Source organism: Petaurus breviceps, unplaced genomic scaffold, assembly GCF_028583685.1.
Source record: "Petaurus breviceps papuanus isolate PSGF00001 unplaced genomic scaffold, PetGlider_PUasm1.0 229, whole genome shotgun sequence".
NCBI lineage: Eukaryota > Metazoa > Chordata > Mammalia > Diprotodontia > Petauridae > Petaurus > Petaurus breviceps.
Genome location: NW_027185903.1, coordinates 37,696,505 through 37,709,104, shown reverse-complemented (window position 1 = coordinate 37,709,104; position 12,600 = coordinate 37,696,505). Strand labels below are relative to the sequence as shown.

Sequence of the window (12,600 nt, the reverse complement as noted above, 5' to 3'; positions counted from 1 at the left end):
TTTGCCACAGTAGAACTCTGTTACCAGAAATGGGAGCTTTATCCCAAATGCTGGGGTTTTCTCAGTTGCTGAAGGTATTAGTTGGGTACCTTCTCTGAAGCCTCCATCCACTCTGGCAAGCTGGTCACACACCCCAGGACCTCCACCCTAGACAACAATCCAGATCCAAGCAGGTTAAAGCAAGAGTGATTACCCCTCAGACTGGTTGCTTGGTCCCCCTACACTCTATAGGCCAGGAGCTGAAGCTGCCACTTGTCGGAGGCTTCATGGTTGCAGCTGCTTCTTGCCCTGGGGAAAAGGTTGGATTGCACTCTGAATTCCCAGGTCCCAAAGTCCACACTGACCTCTCACTTTGTCCTTGGCATCTATGGGTTTATAATTCTGGAAGCCGCCACAGCTGCTATTGATCTGAAGTCCCTCCAGCCAGCAGCTGGTCAGGCCACCCTGGGGCTAAGACCTTCACCTCAAGTGGGGCTGGGGCTGGCTCCCAGAACTCTGTGCTGGTTGCTTGCTGCCCGACTGCTGGGCTGTCATCAGTGGGAGGTTAGCTTCTCTGTGTCATTTTGTGGATTCTGTAGCTACAAAATTTGTCTAGAGTCATTTTTTGCCTGAATTCAGAGAGGTGGGAGCTGGAAATATGAGGAAGTCCTGTTTCTACTCTGACATCTTGACTCCGCCCCTGGGGCTCCCTATTTCTGTAGCAGTGACTGCAACAAGGTTTAAGCTTCTGGGTCTGTGGCCTGAGACAGGAAAAGGACAAGATAACAACATGGTTCACCTGCATGGTGGGACATTCCAGATGGGGACAAATTCCAGGGATGGTAAAGATGATGAGGGGAGTGCTGGGGAAATAACAGTGAAGCCCTTTGCCATTGACACACAGGCTGCCACCAAAAGAGATTTCTGGGTATTGTCAGAAAGAAGGATCAGCCAACTACCGGTCCCAAGTCACCATCGGAATGGGCAACACTGTAGATACTCCCTCAGAAAACTTGGCCTTCTACTGTGCTATTGTTTTAGGCTGTCCTCCTTGAGAACTATGAACAGACGCTGAGGAACCTCTCTGTCCTTATAGCTGACCAGGAGTGGATTGAGTATCTTTGCCACTAAGACCTTAGATTCAGACCAAGGGCCAGGTGAGGGTAATCCCAATCTTTTCTGATCATACTGTCTATTTCCCCTATCTCTCTACTCTTCCACCTAATTCCTCTATAGCAAGAGCATTTTGGCGCTAGTAATGACCAGGGTTTACTGGACTAAGACCACCACTAACCCAGAGAACCAAAATCCTCTGGAGAAAACAAACCCACCAGTGTTCATTTGATGACAGCTGTCAGAGCAACAGAATTTTCAGCTTAAAATCATGAGTTGTTGGAAATGGGATGGAAGTTCAAGACCACAGAGTCCAGAAGTTTCTGGTTCTAGTCACAGAACACTAATTTAAGCCTTAAAATACATGATCAGAACCCCAAAATACTGGTTCTGGGGGCAAAACTAATTGGATATGACAGTATGAAATAGCTTCCTAGAATCAAGGGGGGAGGTAAGAAAATCTTAGAATGAAATAGATGAAATTAAGAATTCATTAAAAAAAAGATTTTTTAATGAGAATCTGCACTATACTATTTGGATGAAAGGGCTCTTATGTTGTTATAATAATCATTGGTTTGATGAAGCAATGGCAAATAAGTCTGTTGATTTCTGGGAAATGTCAGGGACTGTATTCCCAAGCTGGTGAATGAACCTTTGTTATAAATTTTCCCACTGGGTTATCCTAAAGCTATAGTGTCCAAATGATGCTTCTTATTTGAATAGCAACACCTCTTATCATTCCATAACTCATCCATCAATTTCACTTATTTATTATTTTACTTCTGGCCAAGGAGAACAAAACATGATAATCTAAGCATATGTTTCCTAGTGAAATATGACATGTCCTGACAATTTCAATATGTTTTTTCCTTTAGCTGAATTATCTTACTAGTTAAGCAATCCTTAGGAGAACAAAAAGTTTTGTCTCAATAAGATTATTAGTGGGGCAGAGCCAAGATGGCAAAGTAGAAGCACAGACTTGGCATGAGCTCCTGCTCCAATCACTTCTACTACATGTAAAAAAATTACTCTAAACAAACTTTAGAGCTACAGAACCCACAAAGAGACAGAGAAACAAATCTCCCATTGAAGGCAATGAAGGCAGTTGAAGGCAGGCCAACAGGAAGGATCTTTCACACTGGACTGGGAGCTGAGTGCAGTCCTGCATGAGCCACATGGTTCTGGCCCCAGGGTGGCCCCGATCAGTGGCAGCCAGAGCAGACTTCACGAGAGTGAATCACCCAGCAGCTGTGGCAGTTTCCAGACTTCTCAACCCATAAATGCCAAAAACAAAGTAAAAGGTCAGTGTGGAATGCGGGGGTGGGGGGTGGGGAGAGGGACGGAAGAGCATGGTATGGCCACTGCCCCTGGGGCAAGAAGCAGCTGAAGGCACCGCAGCTATGGAGCCACAGCGTGGCCGTTTCAGGAGCTCCTGGCCTGCAGATCATAGGGGGGCCAAGTGACCATGCAGAGGGTAATCACTTTTGCTTTAACCTGCTTAGATCTAGATCTCAGTCTGGGGTGGTGGTCCTGTGGTATGTGGCCAGTGAGCCAGAGCTTGTGGGGGCTGTAGAGAGGGCACCTTCCTGTAATGTAATGCCAAGGAAAGGCAACTTCCCAAGGTTCAAAATGCCAGCATAGGTGCTCTCCATTTTATTCAGTGACAAACCAAGAATAGAGAAGGTCAAAACATGACATCATTCAAAATACAGCATTTACTAAGGGTGATTAAATAATCTCCAAGTACTACCCCACCCCAGGACCTTCCAATCATTCAATCAATTACAAAGTCCCTGTTCTAAATACTACTCCACCCCTAGGCTATACCTTCATTTAGTCCACCACAAAGTCCCTCTTCTCAAATGGAAATTAGTTTCCAAACATAAGTAAAGTACCTTCATTTGTCAATCACAGAGCACAATAAGGTCAAAAGTTCCCTACCCCTGGATCACAATTGAATCTACCCCAGAGTTACATCAAGTTTAAGCACAGCACTTAATACCCAAATGGAGGTCTTTTCTTCATCTTGACACCAGGCAAGTTCTCAGCAATCTTAGTTCCTGGGGAGACAAGCCCTAGCAAGGCCACAAGATACATTGCCAGTCCCTTCATTAATTCATCCTCTGTCTGTAGAACAGTCCTAGAACCCCTGAAAACATTAGCAAAACCCTCTCCTAGGATTTCTGTAAACATACAACAAGAAAATCCTTCTTCAGGGCTTCTGAACCAACAGAAAGGTTCCCAGACCCCTGCAACAACAGCACTGTCCTTCACCAGTGGACAGTATTCACTCTGTCTGCAGGACAGTCTCCAGACCCCTGCAACAACAGCACTGTCCTTCACCAGTGGACAGTATTCACTCTCTGTCTGCAGGATAGTCTCAGGGCTTCTTAACCAAAAGCTAGGTTCCAGGACTTCTTCAACAACAGGACTGTCTTTCACCAGGGGACAAATCTGGCAAAACAACATCAAAACAGACAAAGTACCAGCAAAACAGCCATGTCTCCTCAGTCCTTGGCAGCTCAGGGGGTAGGTCTCAAAAGTCCAGGGCAATTCAAAGCGGCCACCAGCAATTCTCTTAGTCTCTCTCCACGAGGTGCTGCTTCCAAAAAAGTTCTTCTACCTCTCTCTTGTCTCTCCAAATCTACGTCATCAGCTCCTCCCAGTTCAGGACTCTCTTTTCACATCAACAAGTCCACCCCACAGGTGGGATTAACAAGCTCTGGGTTTTAACACAATCAATTTGAAAAACCAAGCCAATACAGGGGAATCTTTAAATGCCATTACTATCACACCTCCTAATAGCTCAAGCAGCTGCAAAAACCCCAGCAATTTGGGACAAAGCTCTCTCCATCCTAGAAGCAGAATTCTACCTTGGCAAAGAGCTCAAAAGTCAAGTAATTGACTGGCAAAATGAGCAAGCCCAGGAAACATAATCAAACCAAAGGCTCCTTTTTTGGGGACAGAAAGGATCAAGGCATGGAGTGAGAGGAAGACAGTGAAGTCAGAACTCCTGCATCAAAAGCCTCCAAGAAAAATGTGAATTGGTTACAGGCCATGGAGGAGCTCAAGAAGGATTTTGAAAACCAAGTATGAGAAGTGGAGCAAAAATTGGGAAGAGAAATGAAAATGATGCAAGAAAATCATGAAAAGCAAGTCAACAGCCTGCTAAAGGAGACCCGAAAATACACTGAAGAAAATAACACCTTAAAAAAATAGCCTAACATAAATGGCAAAAGAGGCCCAAAAAGCCAGTGAGGAGAAGAATGCCTTAAAATGTCAAATTTTCCAGATGGAAAAGGAATTTCAAAAACTCACTGAAGAGAATAACTCCTTCAAAATTAGATTTGGAGCAATTGAAAGCTAATGACTTTATGAGAAATCAAGATACTATTAAACAGATCCAAACAAATGAAAAAATAGAAGTCTGTGAAATATCTCATTGAAAAAACCACTGACCCTGGAAAATAGATCCAGAAGAGATCATTTAAAAATCATTGGACTACCTAAAAGCCATGATCAAAAAAAGAACCTAGAAATAATCCTTCAAGAAATTCTCAAGGAAAATTGCCCTGATATTCTAGAACAAGAGGGAAAAATAGAAATTGAAAGAATTCTCCAATCGCCTCTTAAAAAAGAAAACTCCTAGGAATATTATAGCCAAATCCCAGAGTTCCCAGGTCAAGGAGAAAATATTACAAGCTCTGAGGAAGAAACAATTTGAGTATTGTGGAAACACAATCAGGATAACACAAGACCTAGCAGCTTCTACATTAAGGGATCGAAGGGCTTGGAATACGATATTCCAGAGGTCAAAGGAGCTAGAACTAAAACCAAGAGTCACTTGAGTATGTGTATAATGAGTATAATGCTACAGGGGAAAGTATGATCATTCAATGAAATAGAGAATTTTCAAGCATTCTTGATGAAAAAACTTGAGCTGAACAGAAAATTTGACTTTCAAATACAAGAAGCAAGAGAAGCCTAAGAAGGTAAACACAAAAAAGAAATCATAAGGAACTTATTAAAGTTGAACTATTTACATTCCTACATGGAAAAACAATAATTGTAACTGATGAGACTTTTCTCAGTATGAGGATAGTTGAAGGGAATATATATGTATACATACATATATGTATGTATAGGAGGGTATATGTGTATATAAACATATAAGTGAGTGTGGGCATATGTATGTTCATGTATACATAGAGGGCACAGGATGAGTTGAATATGAAGGGATGATATCTAAAAAATAAAATTAAGAGGTGAGAGGAACTTATTGGGAGAAGGAGAAAGGGAGAGATAGATTAGGCTAAATTATCTCATATAAAAGATGCAGGTGAAAACTGTTACAATGGAGGGGAAGAATAAGAAGGTGAAAGGGAATGGGACAACCTTATTCTCATTGAATTTGGCTTAAGGAGGGAATAATATACACACTCTATTGGATATCTTACCCTACAGGAAAATAGTGGGGTAAGGGAAAAGAGGGGGACGATAGAAGGGAGGGCAGATTGGGGGACAGGGTAATTAGAAGCAAACATTTTTGAAAAGGGATAGGGTCAAAGGAGAAAATAGAATAAATGGGGGGCAGGATACGAGGGAGGGAAACATAGTCTTTCACAATATAACTATTATGGAAATGATTTGGGTATCTACACATGTACAACCTGTATTGACTTCCCAGTGGGGGTGGGTGAGGAGGGAAGAAGGGAAAGAATCTGTAACTCAAAGTTTTAAAAACAAATATTTAAAAAAATGTGTTTCTTACATGCAACTGGGTAATAAGATATACAGGCACTGGGGTATAGAAATCCATCTTGCCCTACTAGAAAGTTAGGGAGGTTATGGGGGAGGATATAAGAGAGAACAGATTGGGGGAAGGGGCATTCAGTAGGCTCACTATTTTAGGGTGGGGGTAGGGGAAAGATGGGGAGAAAGAATTATAAATCAAAATCTAGTGGAAATGAATGTTGAAAACTAAAAATAAGTAAATTAATTTAAAAAAATAAGATTATCAGTACTAGGAATTAGTAGTTCGTTGTGGTTATTGAAAAAATTGGGAGATTTTTGGTGTCACAGTTGGCACAATTTGAAATACACTTTGTAGTATAGTATTATCAAATTATATACCATTTGTAGAATGGGTTTTGTTTGTTATATGTTTTATTAAGTAAATTTAAATATGTTTTATTAATATATAATTAATATTAACATATGGATATATTAATTTAATTAATTAATAGTACATATATAAGGACAGAAAAGTTAATTATCCACCCTAGTTTAAAAAAATCAATATTTGTTTACTGATACCAGCATATCAAAGGTAATTTGGTAGAATGAAATGCACTGAATTTTGAGTTAAAGGACTTGAGTTCAAATTCTTGTTCAGTTACTAGTTACCTGGGTGATCTTTCTTTACTTCTCCAGACTTCAGTTTCCTGCTCTGTAAAAAGCGGGTTTTGGACTCAGTAATTGCTAATATTCTTTCTAGCTCTAAATCTATGATCTACTATAACTAAATAGAGAAGTCTCATGATTCTTTAAAAAAAATACTCTAACTGATATCTTTGGTCTTTATATAGCTATCATTTCCTTCCACTACCAATATAAAATGCCCCCCTGTGACAGATAAAACATTTGACACGGAAACTTTATCTGGTGATGTCTATGATTCCAGTGTACTCATCATCGGCTGTGAGGGAGGTGGTTGTTGTATTGTTCAGATGTGTCTAGCTCTTAGTGATTGCATTTAGGGTTTTCTTGACAAAGATATTGGAGTGGTTTGCCATTTTCTTCTACAGCTCATTTTACATTTAAGAAAACTGAGACAAACCAGGTTAAGTGACTTCCCTAAGGTCACACAGCTAGTGAGTGTCTGAGGCCAGATTTGAACTCAGGTCTTCCTGACTCAAGGCCTAGCACTTTTCTACTAAGCCACCCAGCTGCCCCACTGTGAGGCAGGGAGTCTATTTAATTATCTTTTTTTTTCAAGACCTTCATTAGTAATCGGATTATTTTCTATTACTCAGAGTTCAACTTTCTTTTAATGTTCTTTTTATTTACATTATTGTTTTATATTGTATTCTCTTGGTTCTGCCTATTTTACTCTATATCAGTTCATGCAGATCTTCCCAACTTTCTCTAAATTCCTTATACTTTCCATTTCTTACTATACAATAATCTATGATCTTCATATGCCATAAATTTTTCAGCACTTCTCCTATTGAAGGATACCCTCTTTGTTTCTAGCTCTTTGACTACTGCAAAGTATGCTGCTGAGAATATTAATAAAAATTCCTGCAGAACCCTACTTGGTTTTTTTCTTGATTCTTGGCTAGAGTTGGGGGTGGGGAGAAGAAAAAAAATTATAAGTAGATCATCTAATGATGTTTACTGCAACAACTTGATGATTCATGAACAGGATATAGAGAGACAATGTTGGATTGGGAAATGTGACTTCAGATGAAGGCCTCATCAGCTAGCTGTTCGCCAGCCTAACCATAGTTTACGTACCTGGGCATTGGTATTATACGTTCTGTAGTTTGACAATTTGGCTGACCAACAACTTACCAGTTTTCCTTCCCCCACTTATTTACTCGTCAAACAAGAACAGGAGTTCTTTAATATGGGTTCTATAGGTTTAAGTGGGTCTATGAACTTACGTGGGAAAAAATACATCTTTATTTTGGTACAACTGGTTTTCTTTGTAATCCCATGAATTTTACTTTATTCACTCACAAAGTGAATCTCCATCTCTATGCAAATAATGTTCAGATCTTCATATCTAGCCCTCATCTCTTTCCTGAGCTCCAGTCCTGAATCGCCAACTCCCTATTGGACATTTTGAACTGGATGTATTGCGTTTCAAACTCTGTCTAAAACAGAACTCATTATCTTTCCCCTTTGCTCCACCCCTCTTCTGAACTTTCACATCACTACTCAGCACACCACCATTCTCAAGATCTCATTCTCACTCACCCTGTGTCTCTAACCAGTTGCCGATGCCTGTCTATTCTACCTTTACAGCACGTCTCCTATAAATCCCCTTTTCTCCTCTCTCACAGTTACCACACTGGTTCAGGCCCTCCTCACCTCTCAAGTCTTTTGTAGCAGCCCCCTGATTACTCCAAAGTTTATCTTCTACTTGTGCTTGTTAACAGGACTTTACTGAGCCAGTCTCTAACCTGAGAATCACGATACAGCAGGTCAGAGACAAAGGACCAGTAATCAGGTAGGGGTTTAATTATTTAGTTTTATTATGAGGAACAGATTTGAAAATCAGGAATTCTCCTGATCAGAATTCCATCTTGCTGAAGTGAGGACAGAGATTATATACATAGATCAGAGGTGGGAAGGGAGGGGGAAAGGTGGATTACAAACAATTGTTTAGTGATTTTCCCACAAGAAACCCACAAATCCCCCAACACAACAGCTCTGGAGTCAAGTCTTTGGGGGTTGTGACCACCTCTCCTAGGGCACAGACATGTTCTACAATCTTTGATTTGCTTCACTAAAGGTACAAAGGCAATCATTTTGAACATTGTCAAAGTTTGATCATTTCAAGCTGCATTGTGAGCTCTGTCTCACAAGCTGGAAAAGGCAATTCTTGAGAATTCTACATTATTAGTGTATTCATTACACATATCATATTGATTATTATAAAATCATAATTTCCTTCACATGCTGGATATATCTCTATCTCTATATCTCTATCTTATTTCTGTCAATTTATATTCCTGTCATTTCAGGCATTAGAATGTAAACCCCTTAGAGGCAAGGGACTTTTATTTTGTCCTTATGTCTTAAACATTTAACACATTGCCTGGCTCATACTAAACTCTTAATAAGTGCTAACTGATAGAATGACTTTACAGATTAGATTTTTCTGTATTTGTGGAATTTAAGAGACTCATCAAAGATCCTACAAGTATTAAGTGTCAGCATCAGGGTAGAAAGCTAAGATTCCTAGCTTTAAGACTGGTGCCATTTACATTGTACTGGAGAGGTTGGGTCAAGTCTGAATAAAATGACTCCTTCCTACCTCCTTTCTGTAGTCCACCCTGGCCAAGCCCTTGGAGCTGGTTCACAAATAAAGGGATACATATAAATGCTACACAAACCTATTCCTTAATGGTTTAAAAGTTTTATGTGAGAGCCACCCTACTTTGTAATCAGACATCCAGAATTCAAATGAATGCATTTTCTCACTTACAGATTACAAAGCCCTGAGTACAGTACTCTCTTCTGTTTGCAGAGAATTATTTCACAGTTTGAAATCGAATTTTCCTGTTTTGGGTGCTTTATTTGCCATTGCCAAGAAACTTAGTTCTAAACTAGTGCCTAGGGAGAAATGAAAACTTCATCTTTATTGACACCCCTTTGAATTATAGACGCTTTTAACATTCTAAAGTTGCCGAGTCATTCCACCTCTTTTCTGTAATTAAAATCACTCAGTAGGAAGGGAAAAAGATAAAGACTGACAATGAATTCCCTTGAACTAGGGACCTAGGAAGGCTGAACAGTGCTTGGGGATGTTGTTGGCAGAAGAGAGGTAGGAAAGAAAAGAGGGAAGAAAAGGGATTGGAAAAGGAAAGAAATAGGAACAGGAAAAACATAGGAGAAAAGGGAAGAACAAGAAAAAAGAGGGAATAGGTTAGTCAATTAATAAGCATTCATTAAATGCCTGCAATGTAGGCAGTGGCCTAAGCATAGGGGATGCAAAGACATATAATATGCATTTAATAGTCTGTACCCATACCTATACATACATACAAATGCACACACAACACAATATACATATATGGACACATATGCATACATAAATACACACATAAAACACAAACCCATGCCTACATACATGCAAACACAACACATGCAGGCATATATTATATACACATGTGTAATATACATACATATAAACATGCACATACATATAAGGATAACGCAGCCATTCCTATAACTATAAGCACACATAATAGGGAAGGGTGGAGGTTACCCACACAGGTTCCTGCTTGTGTCCCAGGATGCTGGTACTGGAAGGGCTCAAGTGAAACAGCAGGGTGGGGCAGAAGGAGAAATGGTTATGAATCCAGGGTCCCCAGGGCTTGAGTTCTGGTTCTGACATTTGTTAGTGACTGTGACCAGGTGAGTTAAGCTTTCTGAACCTCTGTTTTCTTCTCTATAAAACAGATCACACTGCTTTTGGCACCACCCTTCAGGTTTCTATCATGATTAGCTCAAACCCCAACAGTGGGCCCCAGAGCCATAGCTGGTTTACAGCTTTCTTTGGCAAGTCGATGTCAGTTCAATTCATAAATATTTAAAATCCATGGAATTAAATTTGGGCTTCCATAAATCCTTGCTGAATTTAATTGAACTCCTAGCGGCAAAGCAGCTGGTGGCAGAAGGGGAGGGGTGGGTGGAAAGGTGGCAATAGACCAGTGTCAAAAGACTGGATTTGGAGTCTGAGGATTTGGGTGCAAATACTAGCCTGGCATACCCCTTGGTCATGCTATAGAGGGGATTCCTGTTCAGATATGGGGGGCCTGTATGACCTTTGAGCTCCTTTTTAATGCTGAGATTCTCCTTACTATTTGTGTGAGCACAGACAATTCATTTCATCCTTTGGGTCTGTGTCCTGTGAAATGAGAGTAAGCATCAGGGATTTATTAAGCACCTACTATGTACTTGGGGCTGTGCTGTGGGCTCTCAAGAAGCTTATATTCTCACTGAGGGGACAACACACACAAGATGCCTACTAGGTGACAGGACAATAGCAGCTGGGTGAACCAGCAAAGTCCTCCTGCGGAAGGTGCTACTCATGCTGAGTTGTAAAGAAAATCTCAGATTTTAAAATGGAGAGGTGATTAGGCGGGGCATTACAGGCACTGAGCAAAGGCATGCAGCTGGGAAACAGAGTGTTATGTGGGAGAAACAGTAAGTAGGCCTATATAGCTGAACCACAGAGTACACGGAGGGCAATTGTATGTAAGAAGCTGGATTGTAGGGAGAGACAAACTTTTAAAGAGCTCTAAGTGCCCCAAATGGGCTTTACATTTCAACTTGCAGATAATGAAGTTCTGGGCTTGGCTAGGTGTCACAATGGTTAGACTGGGCTTGGAGTCAGGAAAATTTATCCTTATGAATTCAAATCCTGTCTTAGAGACTTACTAGCTATGTGAGCCTGGGCAAGTCACTTAACCCTGTTTGCCTCAGTTTCCTTATCTATAAAACGAGCTGGAGAAAGAAATGGCAAACCACTCCAATATCTTTGCCAAATGGGGTCACAAAGAGTGTGTATATAACTGAAATGACACAGCAGCAACAACGGGCATGGCTGAACTTGAACTTTTAAAAAATTGCTTTGGTATTTGTGTGGAGCAGAAATATCAGACAGGCTATACTCCCCAGTGCAGCTCAAACCCAGATTAAAATGTAATAGGGATACCTTCAACAAAATAAATAAAAATTCAATAGAACATAGATGATGTTAATATGTGGTTTTCTAAGTCAGTACTCAGCCTGCAGAGATTTTCATGTATGGTTTAGTGGCTCCCATTTCTACTGGAGTTGGACTCCACTGATGTGCAGGGTGGAGGAGAGCAGAGAGAAATATGGAGCAGGGAGACCAAGAAGAAGGTTCTAGCAATATTCCCATGAGGGTCTGAGTGTGAGTGACTGCTGTGGGAATGGAGTAAAGGACATGGATATGAAAGAGATTGTGGAGGTAGAAATAACAATGCTTAAATACGTGGGCTGAATAAGAGGGAGGAGATGAATATGCCAATAAGGCCAGAAGATTGTGTGATGGTGGGTTTTTGTATTTTTTTCTCTTTATTTGTATTGCCAGTGCTTCGAACAGTGCCTGGCTCCAGTAAAGATTTAATAGCTTCTAGTTGAGTGATTGCTTTACTGGTGTCCTCAAAAGTCTCAGGAAAATTCCAAGAAATAAGTTTTGGAGAAAAGTTAATGGGTTCTCTTTGGAATATGTTGAGTTTGAGATGCTACAGGATATCCAGTACTAAATGTCCAATTGGTAGTTGGTAATTTTGGACTGGAGCTTAAGGGAGAGACTTGGATGGAATATATAGATTAGGAAGAGTTGTGCAGAGAAAACCGAAGCCGTGGGAGCTGATGTGGTCACCAAGTAAGATTCTAGAGAAAAAAGAACAGAATACACAACTGAGCCTTGGGGTATGCTGACAGTTAGTGGGTGTGGCATGGATGAAGATCCAGGAAAGGAGACTGAAAAGGAGTAATCAGACAGGCTGGAGGAGAACCAAGAGAGTTTAGTGTCACAAAGACTCAAGAGAGGAGAAAGTATCCAGGAGGAGAGGATGGCCAATAATGTCAAAGGCTGCGAAGAGTAAAATAGATCAAAGACAGAGAAAAAGGTCACGAGGTCATTGGTAACTTTGGAGTGAGAAAATTGGAATCCACATTTCAGAGGGTGTAGATGAGAGGAAGAGGTGTTCATGGAGGATGCTTCTGGAGTGAGGGCTT

The 12,600-nt window shown here is 40.6% G+C and overlaps 1 protein-coding gene across 5 annotated transcripts in view; it reads left to right on the top strand.

Moving 5' to 3' along the window:
• The window catches only part of IL31RA (interleukin 31 receptor A), a 112,898-nt gene that overhangs the window by 6,099 nt on the left and 94,199 nt on the right, over positions 1-12,600 (top strand). Inside the window, exon 1 of one of the 5 annotated variants that reach the window (XM_069096488.1) lies at positions 2,199-2,393. The exons of the other annotated variants lie outside the window; for them this stretch is intronic. The gene's annotated coding sequence lies outside the window, so the exon portion shown is untranslated. Of the gene's footprint in view, positions 1-2,198; positions 2,394-12,600 lie in introns of those variants that run through there. 5 annotated transcript variants of the gene reach the window in all.